Below are 27,920 nucleotides of genomic sequence, written 5' to 3'. Positions count from 1 at the left end.
CCCGGATACGCAGCTTATCTGGGCCTCTGGATCAGCAACAGAGGATTTGTGCTGCAGTAAGCGTCAGGTAAACTGCACTCTTGCACACTATTTGGCAACTATTTATTGAGCTAAGTCGTTGTGATGTAACTTGAAGAAAACGAAAACAAACATAACATTGTTGATAAGTGGAGTGTTCAGATACAGAGGGCAGATGCTTGTGTAATCACTGGCTTTTTTGTTTAGATTTAATTGAAGTCACCAAACCTTTAGACATATAATTGAAAATATTTACACCCTTGATCACCATTATCACGAAATGTTAACCACTATTTGGGGATAGTAAATGCATACCTTCTTCAGTTTTCGACAACCTTCGCACCAAACTGTTTCCTCCATATCAAAGGGTGGTAGTCCTTTTTGACGATCCATGTCACTCTCGGAAGAATACTCTGGAGTGTATTTAACTCAATATTCATCCATTCTGTTGATAAACGTCATTCATAGTTGTTGACAGGTCGCTCAAACAATGTTTACGTTTAGGGGGACTTCATTCCAATGTTTTCATTTCCCGTACCCACAACGTGGAGGAAATCAGGGGCATTATGGGATAATTTGCATTAGACAGGACAGAGTTATTTCCCTTGACTCAGTACTTGTCGCTACCAGTGGCCAAGACGTGGGAATTTTGTGACTATTTATAACTTAAATTAATACCTCCCAGAATAATGTTTTAATAAAATGAAACCACGAATGAATAAAAAAATATTATCTAGGTAGTCATGTTTAACACAACAAATTGTTTGTTATTGGAAGCCGCTCTTAACAACACGTGTCCTTAATGACTAAACAGAGACCATATGGTCTCTGGTCTAAATAATCTAGTATAAAACAGACAAAGCCAGTACCTGACACAATGAGATTCGATCTACACATTGGATATGAATGCATGTAATAACCAAGTAAGCAAACATAATCTCGTTGCCTCGCCAAACAATGCGTTTGTTAATGACCAATTCTGACACACGTAAAATTGGTACAGGGAGATTTTACGAAGCTTTACACAGTATTGGACCAGTCGTGTTTAAGGTGAAGTGAGGTGAAATTGGGTTTTACGTCGTGCTTGAGAATATTTCGCTCATATGACGACGTGCATGCATGTGTATGTGTATGTGCGGCTGCTTGTACTAGCCCAGACTGAAGCTGGTTTTATAGTGCTAGCCAACTGAGATACCATGCCGCAGTGAAGCATGAATACCCCACTCAGACACATTATACTGACTCCGAGCCGACCAGTCCTTGATGTACCCATTAATGCCGAGCGCCAGGCAGGGACCAACAAGTACCATGCTTTAACGTCTTTTGGTATGACGCGGTCGGGGATCGAACCCGCGACTTTCCGCTCTCCGGGCGGACGCTCCACTACACAACGGAGGCGGTCTTGAAAACTAGGAGCAGTAAACAGTATACATATAGTAAACAAGTCGCCAAGGATCATAATATGAACGAATCCGGAATACGAGCGCATTTAAGCGACTATGGATCGGTGAAGTTTGTAAGGAGTCACGTACAAAATTTGAATGCATAACGCCAGCGTCCACGTTGCCACGACGTCGTCATTGTCACGACGGCACTGTGATTTTTTAGTCTGTCTCACAGTCCCTGAACCACATAATTTTCCCTACTGCCAAGTCATATCTGCAGTGCTAAAGCCCTAAATGAAGCAAGTCTAGATTTCCTCAAGTTCTGAATCTCTGGTCTCCCTGGGTCTCTTTTTCAATTTATTTGGGCTTGTTTGTTACTTTCAAAATTATATATATTTAGAAACTAAGCGTTAGTCTATGTGTTTTTTTATAACTGTCAGTTTACTCGTCGACATATTTTCGTTTTCATATCGCATTGAAACAGTTCAAAGGACACGAGGCCTTTACTAGTCTGCCTCACAGTCCCTGAACCACATTGTTTTCCGTACTGCCGATCCCTCTCTGCAAAGCTAAAGCCCTAAATGAACCAGGCTTAGATTTCTGAATTTCCCATCTGACTGGGGCTCCTATCAATTTAAATGGGTTGATTTGTTACTATCAAAATTATATATATTCAGAGACTAAGCGTCAGTAAAACGGTGCGGGATTTAATATACTGAGAACAATATCGGACCACCTCTTCTTTCATTTCAGCAATATTTGTCAGATTTTTCTTATTGACACTTTCCTTCAGTAGTCCCCAAACATTTTCTATTTGATTTAGGTCAGGGCTATGGCTTAGCCAATCTAATAATGTCATATTTTGGGTCCGAAACCAGGTCTGTGAATGTTTTGAACGATGTTTTGGGTCGTTGTCCTGCTGGAAAATCAAAAAATTTCATAGAACACGTGAGCAGATGGAAGTAAATGTTCTCGATAATATCTGTGTACCGCTCACTGTTCATATTCCCGTCAAATACACAGAGGGGCATTGCCCCTAACACAGATATGCCACCCCACACGTTAAATTTCGGACTGTACTTTTGGCGCTGATACAAAGGTTTTTCAGTTTGTTTGGTCCAGAATTTCAGTGTATTAGGAAACAGCCACACAGAACTTTTATCTGAGAAAATCACATTGTCCCAGTTAAAATTTCTATGCTGTAAGCACCAGTTCAACCTTCGCTCCTTTTGTTCAGGTTTCATGAACTCGACTTTTCTGCCAACCCATTGCATGCAGTTCAGTTCTAATTGTCTCCTTACAGACAGCCACAGTTCCTCTATCAATCATATCCAGCCTTGAGTTTTCTAAACTCCTTCGTTTGTTTTTAGAATCAAGAATACCAAGCCGCCTCCTGTCACCGACAGTCAATTTTCTGGGCCTACCTGCGTCTCCCTGGTGCTCAATGCCATATCCATTTGCAATATTTTCAAAACACGATAAACAGTGGACAAAGGGATGCCTGTTCTACTTGAAATCACTGTAGCTGATCTGATGTCCTTGTTATAATACTCTAAAATCAACTTCCTCTTCTCTAAATCATCCATACTGAGGATCACTGAAAATGTCGTCTGCTAGCAAGTAAACAAAGGAGGATAACTCTTCACAAACTAATGAAAAAGGATTAACGGAGTTGTCTCTCTTGAATGAAACCAAGCACTTGATACCTGGTCAAGGTTGTTTATTCTAGAAAACCAATTAAACATATTCCTAAAATTCTCAATCATTTCTGGTCATACTATACATTAACAAGCTGGAACCGGAGGTGATATTGGATATGGCGCTACACACTGTTGTTTGACGGGTCATTATTATTACGACCCATTGTGAAGTAGAAATGTCATTTTTATGGACATAGTGGGACACCTGCAGTTTACAGGTCCCCAGAGCCGGAAGTAGAAATGTATTCTTTATAGCTCGCGCTTTGCGCGAGAACGCGCCGAAGGCGCATTTGCTGTCATAGATATAGAGAAGCACGCGAGAGCGGGCTGATCTCCGTTAGGAGACATTTTAGACGAAATTAGAGGTCATTTTCGTGTTCACTGGCAAAAGTTTAATTTAAAACATCGTCTGAAAGACGATAGTTTTAAACACGAATTTTAGTAATGCTCCAAAACATCAATCCAATCGTTAGTAATCAAGGGGAAATCCCGATGACGTTCCTTTTATTTGATTGGTCAATTGTGGACGCACGTGTCGAATGTTCCAAATAAGGTAGTGGGTTACTACGACTGCCACAACTTTAACGCGCACGGTTGGTGAGTTGTATTTTGCTTGTCGCCTGATTTCAATCTTGTTTATTTGACTTGCTTAGCTATGGCTGTAAGGAGAATGGTGTATGATGATTTGTATGAGCTGTGTAGAGATGAGAGAAAGTTGATGGATTGGTTGGAAGCGTTTGGTTTGATTGGAAATTTCAGTGGGAAGTGTGTGAAGTGTGACAGTGGGAGTATAGGAAAGCGAAAGGATTCGAGTCGGAGTGAGGGTTATGTGTGGCGTTGTTCAAATAAAATATGCAATCATAAAATTGTAGCAAGGCGTGATTCTTGGTTTTTTAAGTCTCATTTGTCCGTTAGTGAAATTATGAAATTGACATTTTATTGGGTTTATCAAGTGAGAGAGAATTTTGTGAGAGTGCAGTTGCGTCTGGGGTCTGACCACACTTTGGTTGATTGGTTTAATTATTGTAGAGATGTGTGTTTGTTTGTGATGGAAGAGGAGAATGAGATGATAGGTGGGCCAGGGATTGAAGTTGAGATTGATGAGAGTAAGTTTGGGAAGCGTAAGTTTCACCGAGGAAGGCGAGTGGATGGTGTGTGGGTGTTTGGGGGTATCGAGAAAGAAAGTAACCGGATGTTTTTGGAAGTTGTGGAGAAGCGTGATGCAGATACCCTTTTGAGTGTGCTGAGAAAGTGGGTGCGACCGGGATCGATTATTCATTCTGATTGTTGGAAGGCGTATGCTAGGCTGAATGAGATGGGATACGAGCATGTGACAGTGAATCATAGTAAGGAATTTGTGAATGCAGAGAATGGTGCGTGCACTAATAAAATTGAGAGTACGTGGAGAGCGGTGAAAGCGTCCCTGCCCAGGTATGGAACTACGAAAGGATTGTATGATAGTTATTTTGTTGAGTACATTGTGAGGAAGAAATATTTACGTTGTTCTGATGATCCTTTCGTTACATTTCTTACTTTTATCCGCCGTGTATTTGACCCCAAAACCCATCAATATTTTAAAATAGTTGAAACTGGAAATAAAGAAAATGACATCCCCCAAAATGAAAGCTCACATGATGTACCCGATGTATTTAATTCAAGTGCGGATTTGTTCTTGTGAGGTAAGTCAATTCAATTGAGGCGCAGATTTGTTCTTGTAATATAAGGTAAGTGAAGCGTTTCGATATTTGTTATCACGCTGTGCTACATCATGTTAACTTACCTGTTTTGTTTATTGTATCGATTAGTATCCAAGGGTAATTGAATGGACCAAAACAGCGATGTTGTTATTCGCTGGAGCAAACAAAAAATGGCGTCAGCGTTAGTGCTCGCTTCGATGTAAATATGGCTTCTGCGCATGTCTGTAGCTAAACTTCCGGGGACCCGTAAAGTGCAGTCTACCGGTTTGATCACTGGCGCGAGCTTTTTATATGTTATGACAGTAGATTACCGATTGAACTGTTTATAATTTCATTTGTCTATTTCACCACACGTTCTTCTTACCGAGTCACTTTCTCAGTTCGATACTTAAAAGCAATGTCATTATTTAGCGTCGACAGAATTTCTAACTGTGATATAGATATGTCGTTGTCACAGACAAAACTCAATGTCTGTTTTATTGGCACCTATAGATGTGTCTGCCTGCCTGTCTGCTAATGACAATATTCAATACACAACTTCGATCACTGACCACATGCAATTTGAACTTAACACCTATTAGGCTAGACACCATAAACAAACGCATTGATTTATGGCCCGAGTTCGGTCTCTGTCACATTATGTAAGTACACAGACAGGCAGGTGTGATACTTGTACACATGACATGTTATGATGTCTGTTGATTGCAAAATGTTATGCACAAAAAATGAGCATGTATTTACAAAACCCAACATCTTTATATATGCACACACAATGAACCATGAGGGCATCTGCAAATGAACCAGCCGTTACACTTGAGTGCACACCCACCCGCTCTGACTGGGTTCGGTATCCCGGGGTGCTTCGTTTTGAGGGAAGCAAACCCAAGTACGAAGTATTGCACTTTTGATTTGCGATTGTACGCTTATAATTTTGTTTATATGTTTTTTCATAATCAGCAATGTATATTATATGTCATGAATAAGTGATAATTGTGTTTTAATTATGTTTGATATTTTTTTGGTTTTTAGTTTAGATCGTAACCAACTGTAATATATCAACAATTTACAACAAAAACAGCACATTCTGATGGGATGCCATCAAAACTATTAGCTATTATTTCATTTGTCACACCGTAGTTAGATGTTATAATGTGTACTAAATACCATAAATAGAATCTACATTAATATTGTGACTATAAAGGTTTATATTAGATTATCTAGTTGAGATTATAATGATTATCCCGCAACAATCTCTGGTGACAACACCAGTAGCAACACAAATATATGGTATACATACACTGCCCTGTACATGATACAATGGTACAATGGTAGATTTAACGGTGTCGTTAACGTTGTGATACACGGGGCCCGACAAAATACAGCATCATGATACAGACAACGTTGGTTAAGACGCAATATAAGCAGTCTTGTCCATATCAAAGGCCATATGACACACAGGGATTTGTAACTCTAAAAACTGCCATCAAGGTATGTACTGTCACTGACGGGGTCTTAGTACTATATAAAATGATTCAACCTTATATATATATACTAAGACCCCGTCAGTGACAGTACATACCTTGATGGCAGTTTTTAGCGTTACAAGCCCCTGTGATATGACACTCCTTCCCGACACGCTAAATCAACTGAGTAGCCTAAACAAGCATTGCTCCGAATCGGCTAAATACTGATCTACCTCTTTCACCCAATGCCGAGTCAATGTTTATTGGGACAGATAACATTTGAAATATTGTCTCGAGTGAATGTAAGTTTGCAGCGCGCTATGTACAAACATCAAGGGGAGATAATTAAAACAAAGGACGCAACGTGGCGCTACCAACGTTGTCATGACGCCGTCGTTATTGTCACGACGCCATATTGTGGTTACTGACAGCTGTAATTTTACACGTCGACACGCTTTACTTTTTTCACCACATCCCTCAGTTCTACGAAAATGAGAAACACCGGTAAGACAGTGCAGGTCAAGGGGCATGTTCAGAATAGCGAGTGATAATATATTGATAGTTTTGAGACTTTACCATCCATATAAGAAAAAGAAATGTTCTTGTTTTTGAGTTTCGTCAACATGATCAGCGAGAATTACACCTTGCCGATGAGACATGAACTGTATTACTGAAAAGGCGAATATTGTTACAGAATACCTTCCGCCATCTCATGATCTTTGAAAGCACGCGAGTTTACTTTTGGTTAGGGTTAGGGTAACGTTTACAATGCCGTCCGATAATTCCGCGCACTTAAGCACATCGATCCCAACACGGCAACTAACTTCTCTTATTTTGTGTGGTTTATGTGACTGAACATGATGGTATGCATCATATTTACCTAGAAATATAAGTTTTATTGACAACTATAAGATTCTAACCGTAACGTTGCATTATGCCATACGGTTGACCATTCCGGCGTTCTGACGACATCGCTTGCTGTCCGGTAATTCTACGCATCAACTGATGCGCATAACCGGAGATCCGAAGTATGGAAGCGTATTAGGGCCAGATTATTTTCAAAAATCACTTCATCAATGTAAGAAAGAGTGTTTCATATTAAATCCAATTATGAATAATGAAGAAAAAGGTTTAAAAGTCTGAAGAAAACGAATTTTCATAAAACTGTCAATGTATCTGTCAATTACTGTTATTTACTTACCTTTAGTGATTAAAAGCCAGTCCCTTGTAGAAATGTCCCGATTTCAAGCGTAAATGTGGTAACAGACGATGTTTACCTCGATACGGAAGTACGCTATTGCAGCTGCGCAGAATTACCGGTCGCGCGGAATTACCGGACTCGTTATGTTAGGGTTAGGAACGTAGAGTTAGGGATAGGGTAAGGTTTGGTACACCTACAGAATACCGGATACATACCAACCATATTGTTTAGTGTCACGTCACCCTAACCCTAAACCTTACCCTATCCCTAACCTTAACCAAAAGTAAACTCGCGTGCTTTCACCACTCACTCCCACCAATTATAAACTATTACAGTGAACAAACTGTAGATCTACTTTTTCTTATCCTTTCAACCTTCAACAGAACCCCGTCGGAGGTCCGGTGTGCGATTGTCTGGATCGATTCAATATGCCCAGGATATGGCCAAGGTAATATTTGAGTCATTGCTGACACATAACGATTAAAGCGTTGATCCACAATGTATGGAGATGTGATATGAATAGACCTGATGCAAGCGGCATAAAATCCAACTCAGTAGTGTGACAATGGGGGATTTCTTGAAAATATACATCTTGTTAAGTGAAATCAAAACAACTGAACTATGATTAAGATATTTATTATTAAGAAATTAGACATTATCCTCTTGTACTGATTCACCCACGACATGTTAATTCCTTTCTCTCTCCTCCATCTTCAGTTGACCTGTGTCAACGAGATGCCAGAACAAAGGGTCATTGTTGCTGGGGTGAGATCTTTATTCATTCCTAAACATTTATCTTTTACATAACACAGCAAGCATCACCTCCAATCTTTCAATGGTAATTTGCAGTAGTGTTGGAATTCTGAAACCAAATCCACATCGATTATCGGAGGATTGTGGTGAACGATTATCGATTATAATCGAAATATATACATTTTTAATTAAATCACCAATTTGAAGGGGTTTTCACCAGGTGTTTTCTAATACATGTTTCTTATAACTAATACTGTCATGCAATGAAATGCAAGAAAGACACTTTTATTGTAATTAAACAATAAAAGTAGTTTTATAATGCGCATAGCTTTACGCTGTTGAGCGCATGTTTGTTCGTGAATATTCCTCAAATTTAATCGCTAGTTTACTTCATTCAAGTGCGGTAAACTAAATCAACAAAATTCCAACTAATCGAAAATATGTTTTTTTACAATCGATAATCATTTTTAATCCTTTCGATCGATTTTCGATTATTTTCGATCATCGGAACACCACTAATTTACAGTAATTGCAGAAAGCGAGTTTTGATATATCGGAAGTCCCTATACTGGGGTCTTTCTTTAGACCCTCAGTTTAGAAAAAGAAAATGTCCAACATACCAATATAGATCAAATGTTCACAGCTGAGACACAGCATAAATGCTTATAACAAAACTAAATATAAAGCTGTCCCTTGTATTCCTTTTATGAACCCAGGTGTGTCCATAAACATATCTGTGTATTATTTCTACAGGTTGTGGACCTACAGTATAAACCTTTATGTAGTACCGCAAATTATTACCAACCAAAATATTATTTTGTAATTATTCTCTGTAATTAATATATGTATAATCAACCGCTCTTCTCCCTCTGATTCAGCCTCCTGTAGCTCTGCCCAAGGTTGGTAAGAAGTCCAGACGGGGCAAGTAAGGGGGGTGGAGGCATAGAAAACGGGTGAGTTTAACTGTCGGTACATGTATATATTTGTCAAGATTTGAAGATTCTATCCCCTTTAGTCTTCCACACACCCAAACTTGTTATGGAAACGTTACAGAAACATCTGTCTGGATTGTGTTGAAGAAATCCCTTTGCTAGGGATACTCTAAGTCGCAACGAGATCACTTTGTAAAATATATGTTTATACTGGTTTTACACAAGCACCCTTAACGTCATCACAAGGATACGTTTTCCTTCGACCACTCTTACCACTAAGTTGTTAACGATGGTCCCTACGTTACAGCTGCAGGAGAAGCTGTTCCTGGAGACGTTGTTCCTGGAGATGTTGGGTGATGAGCGCGTCCAGGACATCAGACGGGTCGTGGAAGGTAAAGTCTACATTGTGACATGGGCCACTCTGTGTCTATACTACTCAACACTGATAGGGATACTGCCACACATACACCTTGTGACTATTCGGGTCGGTGTGTCATGGAATATCCTTACACAAATTTAGTAGTAAAGTAAATAGATTTACTGTGGAGGAACACTCAGAGTCGCCTGTCGCAATGGGTTGCAGTCTGTCTAGAAGCAGCAAACTGTGTCTTCCTAGGAATACACACGGAATCATAGTGGGAGGGGGAATCAAGGTTTCCCTTACACAAGAATCTAGCAACTTTGTTTCTAATTTGCTCTTGACTCTCAAGTGAAATCGTTTTTCACTGTTCTCATAGTTTACCTTATATTTTCATATGCTATCGTCAGGGATTGGGATAGAGAACTTTGACAATGGGCCATTTTCAGTATTATTAGCCATTTTCTGAATTTAGAATGGGCCACTGCCCTTGTATCAATCGTAAACTTCAAAATTTTAATGGGCCATTTTTTATTCTAATGTGCAACATGGCCATGGCCCCTGCCTTTCCCAATCCCTGTATCGTAATTTATATCTCTTTCTATGCTTGATCCTGTGATCTCAGTGTCTCTTGATCACATCTAGTTCTCTCTATTCTAACACTTTTCTTTGCTTACGCTTTCCACCAAACCTCTACATCTATGTTTTCTTTATAACATTTTCTCTTTCACTCTGATTTCCGTCTGATCTTTTTATGTTTTGTTCGTCTATTTTCTTCTGTTCTGTATCACGTGCTTTACCCTCTCCTTAGCCTTGCACGTGGCCTGTTTGAGTGACGTCAGTGAGGGGGCGGGTCCTGACCTCACCAGCACGTCCATCCACGCCAGGTAATACAGACTGCCACATGTGTTCAGAATAATACACCGATCTCAGTCTTAGCTTACTCATATATATGCATATGTCCCATTGTCTCATGTCCTCAAAGGAACATGGAACTGATTCGGCTCCTTCAATGCTACACTCAAGCGTGTATTCTCCCTGATGTAAGTACATCCTTTGTTTCAACCAACCTGGTGACGTTGAACAGACTCGTCAGTGTGAATACACACATCAACAGGTTGGTCATTGCTATTTTCTTCAGTGTAAATCCACATGCTCCGAATTCTATGACATGAGTCTATTGCCAGATAGCACCGACTATGTAATGCATGCCAAAGAAAGAGTAATTAACATATTTAACCAGTAGCCTTTTTTCAAAATGAGCAACCTTACAATGATTGGTGGCTTCTGACCTGCTTGTCTGGTCACGTGTCACTTGCTTCGTCGTATCCAAAACTAGGGGTCTGAAAGCGATGTCTGCTTTATAAAACCTGGGTTCTTTGACCTATTTTCTGCTACTTTCCAACTAAATCAAACGATGACATAGTCATATTAGCCTGGAGTTGACGCCTGTTTCATCACAGCTAGGACTCTTTAACACTGTCTTACCTAATGTCTGCGAATGCTCTGGGAACTAATGAAGCCGCCATTGTTTCACAGGTAGCACTCCCCTACGGCTACAGCGCCACCCACAACATCAACGAATATGGATATCATCCAACTCGATGTGGATATGCCACTGACAACCATGCATATGCCCAGAATGGATACGGATATGGAAATTACAACTGTGGATATTCTCAGAATGGATACGGACATGGCAGTGACAACTACGGCTATGCCCAGAATGGACACAGATATGGATATTGATATAACAGCCAGATTTCTCAGAATTTTCCTCATGGTGCTTTCAACATGGAACTTTTTTGGACGCTGCTTTATGGAACTCGGATTTGATACAAACGAACTTGGATCTCAGTCGAAACTGTTTTTTCTTAATCACGGTTTTACATTTCTACATCATGTGTCTATACCCAAAAAATATTTTGGTAATTATTTTGATGTTATTGTTTTTTGTTTTTGTAATAAATTGTATTCTATTTCTAAACATGTTCATTGTTTCATTTTAAAGAAGAAAATGTAAAGAATGGTGGGTTCGGGTAAAGGTCCCAAACACACATCTGCATTGCATTGCGTTCGATAAAGTGATCTTAGCGGCAAGACGGTCGTATCGCAAAGTCCAAACGTTAACAATGACTTAAGCCAGTCGTAGTGTATGAATGCTTTGTGGAATGGGACCAAACACCACAGGTACACAATGCTCATCACAACAGGTGACCTGGGCCTCCGTTCACAAAGCACTAAGGTTATCGTAAGTCACTAAGGTAACCTTAGTGCAGTGTAAAAGCATGGGGGGTTGCTTCGTGAATCCCCTGGCATGCTTCTGTATCTTTTGTAGCATGCAATCTGTATCTTTTGTAGCATGCAGGCGTACTAGCTGCCATCAGCCACTAGTTTTCAGTTGAAGACGTAAACCCAATGGCTTCAACCTGGTTTCTTACACCATCATCAGCTCCAGTGAGACGATATACTAGGCTATCATCCGTAAGGATGGTGGACTTAAACTTTGAGAAAAATTGAAAGTATATAGTATTGCGCATCGGATGCCGTAATCTTGTTGAGTGAGTGAGTTTAATTTTACGCCACACTCAGCAATATTCCAGCTAGATATGGCGGCGGTCTTTAAACAATCGAGTCTGAACCAGACTATCCAGTGATCAACAGCATGAGCGTTATCTGGAAATAACTCTGATGGTGATAGTATGTTTTAAAAAATTACCATTTTGGTAAATGTGCATCTACAATTATGTACATTAGAACACAGCCAATACGGGTAAGTGTTATTTTGACAACAATGAATTAAGTTCCGTCCACATTCTTTAAATAATAACATCCCTTGCATTTTTCAGGCAACTAAATTGCATGCACTACAACGATTACTACTTCTATGTTGTCATCTGAGAGTGGGGGTTCGAATCCCGGATGGGACTCAAGAGTACTAAAATCTGTACTTTGATGAGAAAGAGTAATCCCAAATGAAACGTGTGCTGAAAAAGATCTCAAAACGTGAATGTTGTTTGAGAATTTATCTCTTGCACCTGTGGCTATAAAATGGTGTAGAGTATCAAATTTCCTATCTGGTGGTGTAAATTCAAGAGGAAATACGGTTTGAAAAAGGACACTCCTAAGTGTTGTCCGAAATGTGTTAGAACTATGAATAATGTTTTGCGTTAAAACACTAACATATGAATTGTGCAAAAACGTTGTTACATTTGACAGAAACTGTGAACTGCCCCATACCTGAATGACACAAATATATCAAAAGTATATGAATGTTTATGTGTAAGTTTATTTATTCAATTTAAACAATGGCTTGCCATAAATGATGCTATTCCCCAATATGACAACTGTGAGGTTACACACCCATAAATAAAAAGGGAGGTAACTCAGATCATGTAAATAAACGTATATAATAAAAATATATACAATATAGTTCAAAATATTTTCAGCATTGGATTTATATGATTGGAAAAACACACAGTGAAATCACTTTTCAAAAACATTTAAGTCGTTTGTTATTGTACACATAATCCCCAAACACCATATATGTACTTTGTTTTGTACGTCAGATCATGTACAATAATGTTGATGTATGACATCACTACCGGTGACCGACCTTTAGAAAACGGCACTCAAAATGGCGTGCTCCGCGATACTTTGTGACTGATCTTTCGTTGATTCCGGGATCGTGTCTTCATACATGAGTGGATGTAAGTACATGTACTTAGAAACATTCTGATAATCAGCGTATTGCTATCTTTTTTCATGCTTTTCAATTTAACCAAAGGAAAATGGTTAGCTATGCCGATAAATTCCGTCAGTCATCGCCGTCACGCAGGACCAAAAGCTTTGCCAATTTGTTTTGAATTTACCAAATCATTGCATTGTATCAATTATTTATTTCAAAGTTCTTGTTACCATAATCATCAAATGTGTATTTTAATAATAGAAGGCCAATGAATACAACGAATAGAAGAATGGACATGTCAATATTTTTTACTTTGTCTACATTTCATACAAATGGCGTCTTCAGAGCACAGCCCGTGACAGGGTTTGTTTTCACACCTCATATATTTCGCTTGTTTCTATGGAAACACTTTGTATTGCTGACAAATATCCTTAGTAAATTGATTCTAAATTGTTTGCGGAATTATTGGATGAGTTGCATGATGCATGAGTTGAGGCTGAGTGTGAAAGGATGTGAAAGGCGACGTTTCAGAATGTACTACTACTGATTTGATGAAAAGTACATATCAGTGATCACTAATCTTGTATTTTCACATTACAATCGAGGGTATATATATATACGATTTGTACAGTTCAGCAAAATATGCACCAAATGACGCCGTGAATGGCGATTTCGTACTGTGTGATGTACATACTTTTCAGAGGTTATTTTCGGTAATTTTACTTTGCCTGAAATGACGTTTATTATTTATTTATCGATTATTTACAGGTGCTGTCATATAGCTGGAATACTGAGTGGCACATCGGCCTCGGCTGTAGATTAACCGGAGATTAAGTTTACGTAAAGGATGCAAACATTTGCCTCTTTCATACTGGCATCACACCATGGGCCGAGATACAACGTAGGACATACCATAAATCAATCACTCAAGTGCAAAGTTTGTATCGCGCTTAGTACAAAGTGCAAGGGGAGATAATTACAACACAGGTCACTATGTGGCGCTGCCCACGTTGTCATGACGATTCCATTATTGTCACGACGCCATTGTAGTTGCTGACAGCTGTCACTATACTTGTAGACATATTTTCGTTTTGTGAACACATTTAAACAGTTTTACGTTCATGAGACCATTGCATCTTCCCGGCAAGACACTATGGACATTTTCTCAGTACTGACTGTTTGTTTCTCCAGAGTTTTGAATCTGTAACTGTTTGTAAAATATGAAGGCGTTTCCTATTCTCGCGGTACTTACGGATATCGGCTGAAAAAATAACACAAACAATTCTTATCGTATGAATGCTTGTTGTTTTTAAGTGAAGGGTCTTCTCCTCTAACATCTACATCCATCAGCTGCTAGATCCATCAGGTGAATTACCATTTGTGAGCCCGGTGATAAACAATGCCATCCGCCATTGACGACATGAGGCTTCTCCCATTCTCGCGGTATAACGAGAAAGTAACTGTGGAGTGCATGGAAGAGCAATCCTGCCGGAAAGGGCGGAGAAAAGTTATGATATGTCCAAGTTGGTATAAACTCACCAATATTCTTGACATTGCAAGATTTTGATCACTCGCAGACAAGGGCCACTTCCTAGTTACCGGTCGGCAAGGTTAACAACCGCTCCGTTTCGTGCATCGGAGATATCGGCAGAAAACGTGTTTACCGCGAGAATAGGAAACCCGCGAGAATAACATTCCGATGGGATGCATTCTTATCTATCATATCTTTTTACATAACGTAGTTAGATGTAATATTATGTACTAAATACCATCAATGGAATTTACATTAGTATTATGAGTGGATTATTAAGTTGAGATCATTATCATTATCACGGAACAGTCCCCGGCGACGTGACCTGTTGCAACATAATAGATCTATGCACCCATCCATGTGCTACTTCGTACGTTATGGTTGATTTCGCCAGTCAGTTTTGGCGTCATTGGCACAAACAAGACCCTTCAAGGCGCATCATACACTGTTTGACAATAACTAGATTCGACCTGGGTAGTATACCACACTGAGTAGCAACAGTAGGATGGAATCATGATCAAGATTAATTGGGACACTACTAGGGCTGCGCAATATAACCGGTTTACCGGTATTAACCGGTTCAGACATGAAAACCATACGTATTGCGATACGCTGATAGAAAACCGGTATTTTGACTTGTATTCGGAAAACTTCGTAACACTCGGAAACCTTGATGATTGTGGTAATGTTGGTGGGAATGATCGTGGTGAAAATTACATTTAAATATTATCTTTATTCTTATTTTGTCATGATTAAAAGTTTTTATTAAAGCCTAATGAAGCATAGTGATTTTGTTGTGTTTTTGCTTTATAAATAAAGCGTTAACTTGATCTTCTTGCAATATATTGCAATACATATCGCAATATAAGCTTTCGCATCGCAATATATCGCAATATGAAAATTCTCTGCAATACCCACCCCTAGACACTACCCCGACACACTAAATCCTGTAGTCCTATGTCACAACAGACACTGCCGAGAATCAGTGATATATCTAAATACTAGGGGTGACTACTGGCAACACACTATTGCGACCAACCATTGCAATACTATTGCAATAGTTTCTTTCCCTCCTTGAATTGACTCATCTGAAGTCATTTCCCAAATGCATGTATAGTTTATATCAAATAGAATCAAGTTGAAATAGTTTTAGTCTCTTTGAATTACTGACAAGAAACTTGAAATCCAGATCAAGTATACAGATAAAACATAAATTCAATGAAGCCACAAGTCTGCACCCAAACAATAAACAACACAAAATATCATAAATATTTCATAACGATTTTGTGCTCCTCATTTATCAACGAAAGTCAATTACTAAACTATCGATAGTCACACATACTATCGATGCATCGATAGTTTTTCGTGTCTACCATCTGAGAGGGAGGGTTCGAATCCGGGATGGGATTCAAGAGTACTAGAATCTGTACTTTGATGAGAAAGAGTAATCCCAACATATAACGTGTGCTGAAAAAGATCTCAAAACGAGAACGTTGAGAATTTCACTTTTGCACCTGTGGCTATAAAATGGTGTAGAGTATCAAATTTCCTATCTGGTGGTGTAAATTCAAGAGGAAATACGGTTTGAAAAAGGACACTGCTAAGTGTTGTCCGAAATGTGTTAGAACTATGAAAGAACTATGAATAATGTTATGCGTTAAAACACCAACATATGAATTGTGCAAAAAGTTGTTACATTTGACAGAAACTGTGAACTGCCCCATACCTGAATGACACAAATATATCCAAAGTATATGAATGTTTATGTGTAAGTTTATTTATTCAATTTAAAGAATGGCTTGTCATAAATGATGCTATTCCCCAATATGACAACAGTGAGGTTACACACCCATAATTATAAAGGGAGGTAACTCAGATCATGAAACAAACGTATATAATAAAAATATATACAATATATTTCAAAATATTTTCAGCATTGGATTTATATGATTGTAAAAACACACAGTGAAATCACTTTTCAAAAATATTTAAGTCGTTTGTTATTGTACACATAATCCCAAAACACCATATATGTACTTTGTTTTGTACGTCAGATCATGTACAACAATGTTGATGTATGACATCACTACCGGTGACCGACCTTTACAAAACGGCACTCAAAATGGCGTGTTCCGCGATACTTTGTGACTGATCTTTCGTTGATTCCGAGATCGTGTCTTCATACATGAGTGGATGTAAGTACATGTACTTAGAAACATTCTGATAATCAGCGTATTGCTATCTATTTTCATGCTTTTCAATTTAACCAAAGGAAAATCGTTAGCTATGCCGATAAATTCCGTCAGTCATTGCCGTCACGCAGGACCAAAAGCTTTGCCAATTTGTTTTGAATTTACCAAATCATTGCATTGTATCAATTATTTATTTCAAAGTTCTTGTTACCATAATCATCAAATGTGTATTTTAATAATAGAAGGCCAATGAATACAACGAACAGAAGAATGGACATGTCAATATTTTTTACTTTGTCTACATTTCATACAAATGGCGTCTTCAGAGCACAGCCCGTGACAGGGTTTGTTTTCACACCTCATATATTTCGCTTGTTTCTATGGAAACACTTTTTATTGCTGACAATGATCCTTAGTAATTTGATTCGAAATTGTTTGCGGAATTATGGGATGTATGAGTTGAGGCTGAGTGTGAAGTATACAGGATGTGAAAGGCGACGTTTCAGAATTACTTTTGATTTGATTCAAAGTACATTATCAGTGATCACTAAATAGAGAATACTACACGAGGTCTCATTACATACGAATTATACGAAACGAGTGTCCTTCCTATGGTATCTGACGCTTTCGCTCGGTCAGATAACATAGGAAGGTCACGAGTTTCGTATAATTCGTATGTAATGAGACCGAGTGTGGTCTTATATTTATTACCCACGTGGTCAACGTATGGGTAGTTGCATATTAATCTCGTACGTCACACGAGTGTCGTATCGCGTTGACCTGTGTCGTAACGACTTGACCTGAGATTCTAAAGATTTGATTGGATAACCGATGACCTCTCAATTAGGTCACGTTCTGACGTAACTATTTTTTCATTCATAACATACACGTGAATTGATTCATTCTACAACTTAAATGCATTGCGGGAATGTAAACATTGCGAACGTTGTCGTGTCGCTGTTTTATTGTGAATCGAACTGAGACATTATATCCGTCGAAAAACATAAATTCAATGTTTCCACCAGTGATGTTAACCGAGTGAAGCAACTGCAAACAAAGAAACGCGGTGCTACGGAGTAGTTTACTGTAAGAGGCTGTACGAGGCGATGACAACTGACATGCATCGTGACGTCGGTTACCAAGGTAGTGACACTGTGACGTCATGCAAATAGTGTACTACAGTACAAAACTCTTCCGCAAACTCTTTATGAAACCGGTTTCAGTTTGAAACCATAAAAATAACAAAAATGCGCTATTTTGTCAATTTAATGCATGTAAGACATGGGTAATAAATAAAATACCACACTCGGATTCCTAACATACGAATCATACGAAACTCGTGACCTTCCTATGTTTTCTGACCTCGCTTTCGCTCGGTCAGATACCATAGAAAGGTCACTCGTTTCGTATAATTCGTATGTAATGAGACCTCGTGTAGTATTCTCTATATACGATTTGTACATTTCAGCAAATTATGCACCAAATGACGCCGTGAATGGCGATTTCGTAATGTGTGAAAAATAAATTATGATGTACATAATTTTCACAGGTTATTTTCGGTAATTTTACTTTGCCTGAAATGACGTTTATTATTTATTTATCGATTATTTACAGGTGCTGTCATATAAGCTGGATTACTGAGTGGCACATCGGCCTCCGCTGTAGATTAACCGGAGATTAAATTTACATAAAGGATGCAAACATTTGCCTCTTTCATACTGGCATCACACCATGGGCCGAGATACTGCAGGCTACTTAACAACGTAGGACATGCCATTAATCAAATCACTCAAGTGCAAAGTTTGTATCGCGCTTAGTACAAAGTGCAAGGGGAGATAATTACAACAAAGGTCACTATGTGGCGCTGCCCACGTTGTCATGACGATTCCATTATTGTCACGACGCCATTGTAGTTGCTGACAGCTGTCACTATACTTGTAGACATAGTTTCGTTTTGTGAACACATTTAAACAGTTTGACGATCATGAGACCATTGCATCTTCCCGGCAAGACACTATGGACATTTTCTCAGTACTGACTGTTTGTTTCTCCAGAGTTTTGAATCTGTAACTGTTTGTAACATATGAAGGCGTTTCCTATTCTCGCGGTACTTACGGATATCGGCTGAAAAAATAACACAAACAATTCTTATCGTATGAATGCTTGTTGTTTTTAAGTGAAGGGTCTTCTCCTCTAACATCTACATCCATCAGCTGCTAGATCCATCAGGTGAATTACCATTTGTGAGCCCGGTGATAAACAATGCCATCCGCCATTGACGACATGAGGCTTCTCCCATTCTCGCGGTATAACGAGAAAGTAACGTTGTGGAGTGCATGGAAGAGCAATCCTGCCGGAAAGGGCGGGGAAAAGTTATGATATGTCCAAGTTGGTATAAACTCACCAATATTCGTGACATTGCAAGATTTTGATCACTCGCAGACAAGGGCCACTTCCTAGTTACCGGTCGGCAAGGTTAACAACCGCTCCGTTTCGTGCATCGGAGATATCGGCAGAAAACGTGTTTACCGCGAGAATAGGAAACCCGCGAGAATAACATTCCTATGGGATGCATTCTTATCTATCATATCTTTTTACACAACGTAGTTAGATGTAATATTATGTACTAAATACCATCATAATACATTAGTATTATAAGTGGATTATTAAGTTGAGATTATTATCATTATCACGGAACAGTCCCCGGCGACGTGACCTGTTGCAACATAATAGATCTATGCACCCACCCATGTGCTACTTCGTACGTTATGGTTGATTTCGCCAGTCATATTTGGCGTCATTGGCACAAACAAGACCCTTCAAGGCGCATCATACACTGTTTGACAATAAATAGATTCGACCTGGGTAGTATACCACACTGAGTAGCAACAGTAGGATGGAATCATGATCAAGATTAATTGGGACACTACTAGGGCTGCGCAATATAACCGGTTTACCGGTATTAACCGTTTCAGACATGAAAACGATACGTATTGCGATACGCTGATAGAAAACCGGTATTTTGACTTGTATTCGGAAAACTTCGTAATACTCGGAAACCTTGATGATTGTGGCAATTGTGGTAATGTTGGTGGGAATGATCGTGGTGAAAATTACATTTAAATATTATTTTTATTCTTATTTTGTCATGATTAAAAGTTTTTATTAAAGCTTAATGAAGCATAGTGATTTTGTTGTGTTTTTGCTTTATAAATAAAGCGTTGACTTGATCTTCTTGCTATATATTGCAATGCATATCGCAATATAAGCTTTCGCATCGCAATATATCACAATAAGAAAATTCTCTGCAATACCCACCCCTAAACACTACCCCGACACACTAAATCCTGTAGTCCTATGTCACAACAGACACTGCCGAGAATCAGTTATATATCTAAATACTAGGGGTGACTACTGGCAACACACTATTGCGACCAACCATTGCAATACTATTGCAATAGTTTCTTTCCCTCATTGAATTGACTCATCTGAAGTCATTTCCCAAATGCATGTATAGTTTATATCAAATAGAATCAAGTTGAAATAGTTTTAGTCTCTTTGAATTACTGACAAGAAACTTGAAATCCAGATCAAGTATACAGATAAAACATAAGTTCAATGAAGCCGCAAGTCTGCACCCAAACAAAAAACACAAAATATCATAAATATTTCATAACGATTTTGTGCTCCTCATTTATCAACGAAAGTCAATTACTAAACTATCGATACTCACACATACTATCGATGCATCGATAGTTTTTCGTGTCTACCATCGATTATTTGATATCGGATACTCAACAACTGACAGACAGACAGACATATTTATTTGTATATGTGTCCCTGAGGCCAATAGTACATGTGTACAATAATAACAGTGCATTTATGCGCAACCTGTAAATACGCGAGTTATAGGAACATCAATAAATCCATAAACACCCATTCACAATTTACATTTTGTCTCTCAACATAAGTATGTGGTACAACACAAGGGCTACCTTAAACAACAAGTCAATATTTTCTGTGCGAAGTAGCATACAGAATTTTTGTCTCGACGGTTGGTTATAGAAAAAATAAGGCAAATATGTTTCTCTTATTTCTAAATATTTCGGCCATATAAGTAATACATGGTACTCATCTTCTTGCGATAAATAGCAGAATGGACTCAACCATTGCAATCCATCTATAGTTCCATGCATCGTTACAGCCCTAATAAATACCAATTTTACCACGCGTAGAGTCAATGTGTAAGGGGGAGATAACTGTGAGTGAATGGAAGCTTGCATCGCGCTACGTACAAACATCAAGCGGAGATAATTAAAACAAAGGACTGTATGTGGCGCTGTCCACGTTGTCATGACGGCGTCGTTATTGTCACGACGCCATATTGTGGTTACTGACAGCTATCATTGTATTCGTCGACACATTTTGCTTTTGTCATCACATTCACACAGTTCTACGAAAATGAGACATCCCAGTAAGACAGTGCAGGTGGGGTGAGGTGAAATTGGGTTTAACGTCGTGCTTGAGAATATTTCGCTCATATGATGACGTAGACAGTGCAGGTCAAGGAGCATGGACAATGGGCATAATATTCCAAACATTGAGTGGATACATTTTGATAGTAATACGACTTTACCATATTTTTTTTTCAATATTAATATTGCCTGCATGATAAGCAATGCGTAACAGCAATAAAGAAACTTATTATGCCTTTTACTAAAGATAAAACAGTTTAAATCAATAATGCTTGTTGCTGATGTGACACAAACTGTCCAAATCTATAATGAAAAAAAAAGGTTATAGTCCTATACAAAACTCGTATACATCGGACTCTATACAGTTGAGACGCGTGAAGATCCGAGTTAAAATTGGTCTTCAGCTACCCATGCTTGTTGTAAGAGGTGACTTACGGGATCGGGTGGTCAGGCTCGCTGACTTGGTTGACACATGCCATCGTAAGACATTTTAGTAGAACGATGCTCATACTGTTGATCACTGGACCGACTCGATTATTTACAGACCGCCGCCATATAGATCCAGCTGGAATATTGCTGACGTTAAATATTGCTGAATATCTCGGCGTTAAACGACACTCAATCAATGAACTATGCAGTTGATGAAGACAATGGTGCCTTTGACATATCTCTGCCCTTGATAGTTACCCAGCAAGAAGGGATAAGAAATAGAACTGGAAGCCAAGACTTGTATACACATACTTGTATACACAACAGATGTCGCTGGTAATTACAAAACACATGCAGTGTGTTTACACTAAAAGTCTTGGTCAAGGTCTTATTTGATAGCTTGTATTAAATGCTCTCTTCTGAAGTCTGTAGTCAATTTGATCTTTGACAGAACCTCATCGGAGATCGGGTGGGCGTTTGTCTGGATCGAATCAGTGTGCCAGGGACTTGGCCAAGGTAATGATTGAGAATTTTTGTAATCAAATGAAGAGATATTTTCCTACCAGCATATATTTCTTGCTGTCAATATTTGTAATTATCAGACAATGTTTTTATGATTGAAATAAAACGATTGAAGTGAAAATAGATATCCTTTTTAAGATTCATTATGCACACTCCAAATGGTCCTACAGGAGTATGTTCAGTCTAAAGTTTAAACAGTCATTGAAATGTCCTAATTCCATTCTTTGCAGCAAAACCCCTGCACTTGCCTTTTGACTTATCATGTTTTGTTCAGGCTATGTATGATAACTATATCAGGCATGTGGATGTCCTAGTGGTTAAAGCGTTGACTTGTGACGCCAAAGACCCAGGTTCGAATTCCAGTATAGATGCACAGTGTATGGGGTTGTGATGTGACCTGCTCAAAGCGGCATAAAACCCTATTCACACTATGACTGAATTGAACTGGCATAGTTTCGCTGGGGTTGAAAAAAAACAACATTGCCCGACGCCCGGGTCGAGTGGAATTTTCCGGTCGGTCAAGTAAATATCCACATTAAACTTTATCGTGGTACGGTAGTGCCAAACTACTGAATTGTATTATAGTAAAATGAAATCTGAAATAAAGCAGAATATCATTTAATGCATAACTGATATCAAATACTCTAAATTTGATACATTTATTAGCTGATCAATAATTGGTGTTTTATTGATAAAAAATGTTCAGAATTTATTTGCTGTTCTGTTCTTTATAATTGATAAAGATTATTTTCAAAAGAAACCAAATTGTTTAATTGTGGTCAAGTGAAATTAATGTTTGGTCAAGTGGATTTTGAAAGTTTACTGGACCTGTGTCCAGTGGAGTTTTGAAATGATTTTCAACCCCTGAATTTCGAAACCAAGCTATCGAAACCCACTTGTTCGACCGTGGAACGTTATTTTCAAAGTATGCACCTAGAAATGTAAAATAAAATTGTTATTGAAAACATCTTTCATAAACAAAGTAAGGAAAATATCCACATGCACTGATGAAAGACATTATTGTATATAATTCCTCTTCTCTCTCCTCCACCTTCAGTTGACCGGTGTCAGCGAGATGCCAGAACAAACGGTCATTATTGCTGACGTGAGATATTTATTCAATCTTTAATGTCTCCACTTCCCAAATGTCACTGACAAGGTTAGAAGGTTGCGATCTGAAGCCTGGCATCCGCAGTGCCTGGATCTACTCTCAGTGAGGATACAAATTTTGTGGGCGCCGGAATGTCCATGTTTCAAGCGACAGATCAGAATGAAGTTGAACGGATAATAAAATACTCACCTTTGAAGTCCTGTCCGCTGGACCCAATACCAACGTGGCTACTTGTTGTCTTGACACCCTCTCACCAGCTGTTACATCACTCCTCAACACGTCATTGACTCAGGGAGTGGTGCCTACAGACCTCAAAGAAGCTCTGGTCGGCCACTTTTAAAGAAACCTGGCCTTGACTTCACGATTCTGAAAAATTACCGCCCGGTTTCTAATCTACAGTTCCTATCCAAAATCTTGTCCTCAAACGATTTAATGAACATCTCGTCGGTCATAACCTGATGGGGGTGTATCAGTCAGCCTACAAGACCAGGCATAGTGCAGAGACAGCACTCACTACAGTCCAAAACGACATCCTCAGGAGCATGGATCGACAAGAGGTAGTACTACTTGTGCTCCTTGACCTGTCAGCGGCCTTTGATACAGTTGACCACCAGATACTCCTCAGTAGACTTGAAAACTCCATGGGAATCAGTGGATTGGCTTTAGACTGGTTTAGATCATACTTGTCGGAGAGAGCGATGAGGGTATCAGTAGATGGTTCAACATTCGAGAAACATCACTTAGAATCTGGCGTGCCTCAAGGATCAGTACTAGGCCCAGTGTTGTTCTCATTGTACATCTCGCCAATTGGTGGCATCATCAGCCGGCATGGCCTACGTTTCCATGGGTATGCCGATGACAGTCAGCTGTACATCAGTGTACCTACCTCTATCCCAGTTTGCCAGAATCAGATCGAAACATGCCTTGCAGATATTCGCAAATGGATGGCTACGAGTTTTTTTAGATTGAATGACGACAAGACAGAGTATATGGTTATTGGTACCAGGATGCAATTAAACAAGGTGACAACATCTCCACTCACTATTGGTGACTCGAACATACACCCTACCAACAAGGTGAAGAATCTCGGAGTCGTGTACCGAGACGATGTCACCAGCAAGCTCTGACTGAATGACTGAATGAGTTTGGTTTTACGCCGCTTTTAGCAATGTTCCAGCAACATCACGGTGGGGGACACCAGAAATCGGCTTCACACATTTTACCCATGTAGGGATTCGAACCCGGGTCTTCGGCGTGACGAGCCAACGCTTTACCCACTGGGATACCCCACTGCCCCAGCAAGCTCTGAACACATGCAGGACAGCGAACATTCATCTGAGGAACACCGGGAAGATCCGACGCTACCCTGACACCGATACGACAAAACTACTAGTCCATTGCTACGTAACATCAAGGCTGGACTACTGCAACTCGCTACTGTATGGAGTCGTAAATATCCAGCGTCTGCACAAAGTGCAAAATAGATCGGCAAGAGTGATCTCCAGGACCAACCAAACGACCACATCACACCTGTCCTCAATCAACTTCACTGGCTACCTGTCGAACAAAGGATAAAGTTGAAGACACTGGTTCTGACATATGGAGCAGTGAAAGATCCGGATACCTCCGTATATCTAAAAGACCTGATTAGTCCTATCACACCTGCACGGAGTCTAAGGTCGGAGAACAAAGGCCAACTCATTGTCCCAAAAACCAGGACAAAACAAGCCAGCCACGCCCAAATGCTCTGGAACACTATTCCACTGAAAATACGATGTGCAGAAACAATTGACTCTTTCCGCAGACAACTAAAAACCTATCTCTACTCTGGAAGCCTATTAGGCTTTGTGATGCGCCATTGAACAGCTTAGAGTTGGATACCAGGCGCCATATAAATCCATTATTATTATTATTATTTATTATTAATGTTGCGTTGAATACATATTTTCCGGAAGGCTAATTAGGAGATATTGAAAGTCCGAAGTTAAGACTTCCTTTAGCCCATTAGTTTAATACATCCATACCTATATAGAAAAAGTGTTATAACAAGACTAAATGTAAAGCTAACTTACTTTTTTACATGTCACGCACTAATCAGGTATGTAAATGTATGTATGTATATTTGTATAATTTCCATAAATTTGGACCTACTGAATAAAACTGTTTGTACTCGTACAAACCGCAATAAACTTTTCACTGTAATAAGTTTAGATGTGTAATCTTCTCCTTCTGATGCAGTCTCCCGTAGCTGTGCCCAAGGTTGTTGGTAAGAAGACCAGACGGGGCAAAAAAGGCGGACGGAGACACAGAAAACGGGTGAGTGCACTTGGCAGAAAGTTACAGAATTATGTATCTAGACTCGCTTGCACAAAGGACACTTTGCTAAGGACATTCTAAGTAATGTCAACTGCCCACATGCACAAAGCGATCTCAGCACTACGACTGCCTTAAATTTGAGTAAGATCGCTTTTTCCAAGACAGCCTATGCTGACTGTCTGGTTCCGGAAATAAATGTAAATGCTACAAAAGCTGGAACTGAAGACGCTAGGCTTAGGTAATTTTCTGTTTGACACTTGGGATCATAATTACAATATCCTTTTACCATGTGACATTCCATTCCAGGGTATACGTTACGATCACTCTGCACTATACCCTGGATGCATCCACGGCTTTTTATGTTGATTTTAGTACCTCCCTTGGCTGGCTTTTTATCCAATCAGGTGTCTACGCTGGGAAGTTGAGCGAACCAGTCACAACTCACTTTCACTTCTTAAATTATCTAACCGTTTAAACTTGGCAACACAATGGATGCAGAGGGTACTCTGAAGATGTGGAAGGAGTTCTTTTACATAATTTTTAAAGTATCAGATCTGTCAATTTGTTTGTATTATTTCTCAAATCTGAGTTGTACTGCGAACAAACCTTCGGGACTGCGACCGCTGTCAAGCTGTTGACACTGGCAAGCTCGGGTGTAACGGCGGCTTAGCTGATTGGCTACTGTGAGAATGCGGAGCCAGCAAAGGGAGGTAATATAATTATCGGGCCAAGGCGTGGATGCATCCAGGGTAAAGCGCAGAGTGATCGTAACGTATACCCTGGAGATATCGAGGATGGTGACATTCATCCACGAACGCAAATTATGAAATCTTAGCCAGTTGTAATGCCAGAAGACCCGATACATGTACACCCTCTCATAGTCCCTGCGATGTGTTGTCTGTTAAAGATGTTACCTACGCTACAGCTGCAGGAGAAGCTGTTCCTGGAGACGATGGGGGATGAGCGAGTCCAGGACATCAGACGGAGCGTGGAAGGTAAAGTCTACATTGTGACATGGGCAACTCTGTGTCTATACTACTCAACATTGATAGGGAACCTGCCACACATATACAATACATACATACATACAAATACTTCTATAGCGCCAGAATCCGATGTAATCGCGCAAAGGCGCTCTGAGTCCACGCTGGAGCTAAAGGTGAGCTTTGGTAAAAAGATGAGTCTTTAACTGGCTTTTGAAAGATGCAAGTTCAGTCAGTGATCGAAGTTCTTGTGGTACATTTTTCCAGAGTTTTGCACCATTTGAAGAGAATGCTCGGTCACCAAAAGACTTTGTTCTTGTACATTGAATTTGCAGAAGAGATTGGACACTGGAGCGAAGAGATCGGATTGGCACATAGCGTTTTACAAGTTGTGAAAGATACCCTGGAACCAGTCCATGGATGCATTTAAAAAACAAGAAGCAATACTTTGTATTGGACTCTGAATTTGATTGGGAGCCAATGGAGATTTTTCATGACAGGGGTAATGTGGTCAATTTTCTTTGTTCTGCTGATCAATCTTGCGGCTGAATTCTGGACTCTCTGTAGTTTGTGTAGCACATGATTTGGAATACCACTGCGCAACGAGTTGCAGTAATCAATGCGTGATGTTACATACGCCTGCACCATGTGACTCATTGATTTCATACACTAATATCATATTTTTCTCTCTCTACGGAATCCTCTGACAGGGTCGCTGTATCATCTTTTGTTCTGTCTATTCTAACACTTCCTTTGTCTAACGCTTTCTCCAATATCTCCACATCTTTTGTGTAATTTTCTCTTTCACTCTGATTTCCGTCCTATCATTTTATGTTTTGTTTATTTTCTTCTGTTCTGTATCGCTTGCTTTACACTCCCATTAGCCTTGCACGTGACCTGTTTGAGTGACGTCAGTGAGGGGGCGGGTCCTGACCTCACCAGCACGTCCATCCACAACAGGTAATACAGACCGCCACAAATGTCTTAATAATGCATTGGTTCTCTCGACTGTTATTGAATCTAGAATAATCCATCCGTCTCCTCAGTCATATCCATGCATGTGTCCCATTGTTTCATGTCCTAAAGGGCACTGATTCAAAACAAAAAGTTAAAAGACAATCTGAACACATAATAACAAAATGACGTCACTGATCTGGGTGCTGTTA

General features: G+C 39.5%; 1 long non-coding RNA gene across 2 annotated transcripts; it reads left to right on the top strand.

Annotated features, from left to right (window-relative positions):
- Positions 1-27,709, top strand: LOC124252914. 2 transcript variants are annotated; one of them, XR_006892063.1, is made up of 6 exons: positions 6,614-6,767; positions 7,848-7,912; positions 8,182-8,229; positions 9,096-9,170; positions 26,697-26,766; positions 27,639-27,709. It is a non-coding gene; the product is annotated as an uncharacterized LOC124252914 (long non-coding RNA). The 2 variants fall into 2 exon arrangements; XR_006892062.1 differs by lacking the exons at positions 6,614-6,767; positions 26,697-26,766; positions 27,639-27,709 and adding exons at positions 1-67; positions 9,457-9,486.
- The last annotated feature ends 211 nt before the right edge of the window (positions 27,710-27,920 follow it).

This window comes from Haliotis rubra, unplaced genomic scaffold (assembly GCF_003918875.1).
Source record: "Haliotis rubra isolate DU_JTF1 unplaced genomic scaffold, ASM391887v1 Scf529, whole genome shotgun sequence".
NCBI classification, from domain to species: domain Eukaryota; kingdom Metazoa; phylum Mollusca; class Gastropoda; order Lepetellida; family Haliotidae; genus Haliotis; species Haliotis rubra.
This window is presented reverse-complemented; position numbering and strand designations above follow the sequence as displayed.